Source organism: Diachasmimorpha longicaudata, chromosome 2, assembly GCF_034640455.1.
Source record: "Diachasmimorpha longicaudata isolate KC_UGA_2023 chromosome 2, iyDiaLong2, whole genome shotgun sequence".
NCBI lineage: Eukaryota > Metazoa > Arthropoda > Insecta > Hymenoptera > Braconidae > Diachasmimorpha > Diachasmimorpha longicaudata.
The window spans coordinates 8,944,923-8,951,257 of record NC_087226.1 but is presented as its reverse complement, the minus strand read 5'-3'; positions in this window follow the sequence as shown (position 1 = coordinate 8,951,257).

Genomic DNA, 6,335 nt, shown 5'->3' with positions numbered 1-6,335 from the left:
AAAAATATATTTGGTTCGTTTTCTCATTTATGAATGTCAGTGCAGTGAACCAACTGGACATTTCCGAGCATCTGGAGGTTTTGTTATTTTTATGCCATTGTTTTTCGTATTCATTTGCCAACGACACGTTCATCAACCAGAATTGTCCACACGTACCACTGCTCACAGGTATGTGTGTGTCCCCACCCCCACTGTAGTACCTGCGTGCATGAACACTTTGGTAGGGTGAACTCCACAGATTACAAATATCCTGGTCCTTCCCGTTATTTGGGTGAACTACACCAGAAGCACCTAGTCCTCGAGTTTCGATTCGAGAGAGATAGGAGCCAACTCCAAGCATTAATTGGAAACGAGAGTGGCATTGCGTGTGGTATTCACCTATCATGGATGTATTTCACTGTCTACCACGTGACTGGTGATACACTTTCTATAGGTTGATGTGACAGGCTAATAAAATCCCATTGCCAAAACCAGTGGAAAAGGGTTTGATGAAAATTTCGAATTGCCCGGTGAGGGAGATCTTTACTTTTTATTGAAAAATGTGACTGAAAACCGTTCGGGAGATTCACGTGCTGATGAAATGATTTTGTATCTCCAAAGAATACAAGATTTACAAGATGTCTCTTCTGGGTTCTCCATTCCTATTAGATATTTGGTGGGGTAAAATCGTTACCAGTTTGAAGATCATTACGATCAAGTGACTTTTCACCCCATTTAGCCTCATCAGGTCCGTTATAATGAAATTAAGGAAATTAATGATTCTTTGAGCTCAATATATGTTTGGCAAATTTTTCAAACATACAAATTAAAAAGCCAAATACTCATACTACCCAATGCAACAACAAATAAAATTAAATTGACAAACGAATTGACGTGAAATATCGCCCTAAATAAACAGCGGCGTCGTCCTCATCCCTCCAAAAACAATCTCAAACATCAGCCCGAAAGAAACACAGATCGAAAGTCCCCGGTCTTTCGTCAATCGACTTTATAATCGAGATGCGATGTACCACGACTGAAGAAGCGAGTAATATACCGTAACCGAGGAGAAGGCGTATAGCCTGGTCGTTCGACGGTGGGATCGGGAAGTTAGATTAAATGTAAATGAGCGCCGATATTCGGAGTAGAAGTATGGAGGCTTGGCCTCTCCACGGTATATACCGAACCGAAGAGTACCCATCTGTCTTTGCCCTCCTCTCACTCTCCCCCTGGTGCGCTTACTTCACCTTCCTCTCACCCTCTCACTATCTCTCTCTCCCTTTTTCACGCGAGGGCGCGGGCGCAAACGATCGATCCTTGGCCCACGGAATCACTGGCAAAGTGGAGTGAAGAATAAAGGGTGGGTATATGCTGTCGGCGGAAAACCTCTCGCACACGCAGGCACAAAAGCTCAACACACCTAAAATCTCATAGGGTGAGAGTGAGAAGGCGTGTTACCATCTCGCACACCAAGAGCTGATGCTGCGGAATCGTTATGGTCTGCACCGTATACCGCAACTACTAAAAGTTATGTATTTCGTAGTTTATATAAGCAACTCGATGGAACCGCATGTACAGATGCCAAACTGAGTGGAAATCAGCGTTCCACAGTGGGAAAAACCAGTTTTTCCACTTGAGTCTTGACATTTGAATATTCGATTTCGTGATTTTTCGCGCTGCGCTGGCATCACAAAGGGTTCCACGTTCTTCTTGTACGTTTTGGGGAATCGGAAGGGGTTGGAAAGGGGAACTATTGGACCTAAGTTTATTCATCTCCGACGGTTTTCAAGGAATGATCACTGAGAAATGGTTTCCGAAGCTTTGGCGTACCGCAATATATTTGCGGAATAAAGTGTGTACAAGTGAACAGGTCGTGGAGAATGTTGGAATTCACAAAGGGCGGATCGTTGGTTATCGTTTCGCTGGATACGGGCTTTATCGGATAGACAATTCGTTTGCTTCAAACCATTTGGGGTTAGGGATACACAAATCCCTACTGTTTGGAATTGTATGCAAGTATTCTGGTCGTGATCCTGGCTTCATGCTGCCGATTGTGGGGGGATGATTACGAATAAACAGGGGGCATTAAGGGCACGAGGACGAGCATGGGGCAGTTTTGGTGGGTAATTAATTTTTTCTGGAGACGGCGGATTTTTTTTGAACTGATATTTCAGTGGCGAAGACGGTAAATGAGTCCGTTCGCGGATTTGATCGTTTCTGAGTCCAGCTTTTCAACGATATCTTCGAATCTAACGAAGATAGCGGAATTATTGTGATTATATTTGTTACAGTACTCCGTTCGGTCTTGCCTAGACTCCAAAATATTCAGAAAAAACTGGTCAACAGTGGACCAGTCCTCCGCATTGAGGAAAACCATTTTTTTGAGAAACATTTGTTTGTTGGAAAAACAAAAATATCATGAGGATTCGATTCCCGGTTGGAGAAGGCAAATTTGTAAGAATCTAATAGCACAGTCTCATAAAAGAGACCACTGTACCTGGACAAACTTTTTTCCCTTAACCGGCTTTCCCTTGTCCCTCAGTGATCATAGAATAGGGGAATGAAGGGTGGCACAAATCCTAAAGAACTGTTCCGTGAAATTCCGAATTTTCACTGAGGAAATCCCCTGAATTTTCAGTATAGAACTACAACGCAGTGAAAATTCGAAGAGAATGTATTTCAAGTATTGTACAAATCCAAAGTCATAAAATTAAACCCCAGTCGCAATCGATTGACTAAACCCCTCTTCCAACTCCATAAATCTCTGCCTTTTCCAGCAATTGGTAGTATAATCATCGTGAAAGGCGAAAGAGACAGAGTGTAAAAAACAAAAAATGAAGGAAAAATAAGAAGAGAGAGGGAGTAATGCGCGATAAAGACAAGCGGTCGTCGTTTGTTATAGTTTACTACGGCGCGTCTTCTCCGTTGTTTCTTTGTCCCCCTCCCCCCCTTCTCAGATATCGCCCCCCAACCCTTTTTTTTCCCTTTACTCTCACTCGAGCCACCGAAGAGAGACGACTGGAACTTACTCGCTGGAGTTTTCGTTGTGGTTTCTTACGAAATTGCTTTATAATTCTTGATTTATACTTTCTTTTCCGAGTCATCCCCTCCTTTCTCGTCCACATCTAGCCGTTTTGGTAATCCCCATCCCCTCTCGTTCACCCCCTGTCTCCTCGTAAATTCGCCGGGGCGATTGCTTCCTCCCATGCGCGAATGAAAGAATCCCCCTGTCTCCCCATACGCTACAACTTGTCGGCGCCAACAAAACAAGATAATACAGCAGTTTCATTTTCTCGAAGAATTATAAATACAATTTAAGTCGATACGTGGTCGTCGAGTATCTCCAAAGTGACCAGCATACGACACTCGAATCACTCCTGCATTGCAATAATTAATTGCAGTAATTTTACATAAAATTTTAATTATTGTTTGCTTGATTCACCTCAATTTCCATCTTCCAAAAGCTACGAAATTTAGATTTTTATTCGCTCTTTCATTTCTGAAATGAAATTCTAATATTTCACTGTGAATGTTGATATTTGTTTACAACCCTATGACTCCCCCCTTATGTAAGTAAACTATTTCCATGAAAATGAAGGCAAATTTAATGATGTCCAGAGAAAATACTATTAAAATGATTCCAAATAATTCAGAATAAAATATTTAGTCTTTATTTGGCTCCCGGAAAGTTCTTCCTCAATCAATTGCCACTAGACCCTAGATTCATCGATTTCAACCTGACAAGTTTAACACTGCGGTTCACTGTACCTTGATGGCCACGGGTTATACCGGAAGTTGAAATAGCTAGGGAGAATGAGAGTGCGAGATTGAACGCTGACGTTGGATTGTTAATTAACAGTATCGTGTTAATTAACAAAGTTCCTGCATTCTCCATCGTATGATTTTGTATTCCATCTCTGTTTAGACCACTGCCAGCAGAGAACGTGGCTTTGTATACCAGCTCATAATTCATATCTCAGCGCACACCTTACAAATCTCCAATGTGGCACCTAGCTCGCAGGTGTCGTAACGCTTTGCACCGACCCCATTATCCGGTGGGGTGTATACATATTGAGGTGTAAGTAGAGTTTATCATGAGATTTTGGATGGATTGAGGGCCTCGTAATGGATGGGTTGAGAAATTAACGAGAACTCACTGATTTCTATGAGTTAAGTCCGACAGAAGATAAGCCCTACTAAATATTTTTCAGTCTATATATTCGGAGAGGACTGTTAATTAATATTCTATAGTGTTAATTAACAATTCAAGATCCGCGGTCAACCTCGCCGAAAATAAGTCCGAAATTATTAAATTACCACAGAACGAAATTTTAATTTTCTAGTAAATGAAAAATCGAAAGTGTCGAGAGTTTATTGAAATTATTGGATTTTCTGGGCGACCGAGGCTAGGGAGTTTTTCATGAATAAATAATATTAACAAAAAAACTGTTCATCATATCCCCATCAACTGAATCTATCCCCCCTGACGATATGAAAATGATCTCTCTGGGTTTAATGGAAGAACGATAGAATCCCTGATGATACTTTCGGATGGATACGCAGTTTGTAAATTTCGTGGGTAAGGCAAAACCATGGAAATAAGATATTCTGTGTAGATGCATTTGCCTTCAGGTCCTGGCACTCTATTTACTCTGAGTAAATCCAGCTAGACGTGATATTATCCCACGTCTCGTTTCCCAAGCCCCTCTCTTCAGGTAGCATTACTCTCGGTTGGCAGGAGGATCCCCAGAATGAGATATACTTAAAAAAGGACATCAAAGACATTTTCTTCGCCAGTGAATCCCTCCCCGACCTCTAAAAAAACTATAATATGTTTTTAACTATTTCTCTAGATAAAATTACTCGGATCGGTGCACCGATAGATGCCAGGGCAACTGATTGATTTACGCTACTGACGTTCACTGAGACATGATGTGGTATCCATTACCCACCTCCCATCCACTCTCATCCTTTCAATCATGGGAAGCGGTCGTGAGATGGTAAGCGATTTATACTCAACCCGGTGAAGGGCATTTCTTGAAGCATCAAAGACCCAGAGACTGTGCGCAATAACCTTTGACGGTTCTAATTAGTTCATTGGATAATTACACCAATGGCGACTAGAGATCAAGGGCTGCTGGGTAAACTACAGGTTTTTGTCAATTAATTTTTAATCATCGAATTTCAAACTCTTGTTTTACGTCTCAACTATTTTATCATAACATCAACTGATGGCGAACTAAAATGAATTTGGGGTTTCGATCAAGAGATAGATGAGAGGGGAGATTGGAGGGAGAAATAAATGAAAATTACGGAACTGGAGGAGTCAAAATTACTGACTGGAAGGGTAAAATTGACTGTACGGGAAAATAAAATTTCTCTAGTTGAGTGTCTGGGCAAGTAGGTAAAGTCCCGATCTGTGCGGCCGGAGACCTGAGTTCCAATCCTGGGGATCACAAAATTTTCCTAGATTATCAGATTTTGTCAAATAATGGCCACCGCCTAATACACCAAAAACGAGGACCAAACAAGTTTACAACCGAGTTATCCTATCCTCATTGTGGACGTGTAACAACGGTAACTTTTAGGTACCAAGGAAACACCCGCGAGCTTTTAACGAGACTATAATACGTCCAGAGCTGGCGCTAAGAATCATAGTATAGTTGATGTGTCGATAAATAATCCATGGAACAAAAATTCTCTAACCTAGAATCACAATCAACCATCATCCATTAATTTGTGGGAAATATCGAAATAGATATAATGCGACCGTAAATTCATCTCTCTAATTTCGCGCGGCTGTGCAACGTCCCTTTACTATTGGTTAATTATAGATCGACTATGTTTCACGATTACTGCATGTGGTTTGTCAATGTGTCATTCCAATCCGACCTTTTGTCACTTACAGTTACAGCGAAAAGCTCTCAGAATAGCCGAATAATACATGTATCCGGAAACTTTTAACATGTCATGGATGTTCTTACTATCTGTAAATTCCCCCTCGTGATGTATTTTTTATATTGTTTATGGAGCGTTTAATTATGAGAATCTCCCTGCGAAAATTATGAGGGGTTTTACTGCACCATCAAACGAATCAGCTCGCCTGATCCTCAGCGCAGATTATCCGGATCCTTCAATTAATTTCGTTTAATTGTTGAGCTGTGCCTTGAATATTTAACGTTGACGAAATAGTTAGTTGCCAAGTACTTATTCAGGGCACTAAAAATTCCCGAAAAAATTCACTAAAAGGGTATCAAAAGTTGTTACACAATTGCTTGTTAAACAGTGTTCAGAAAATTTATCGAAATTTTTCTTGACTCGAATTTTCTAATAAATGCACAGAGTTTTTCTGATGA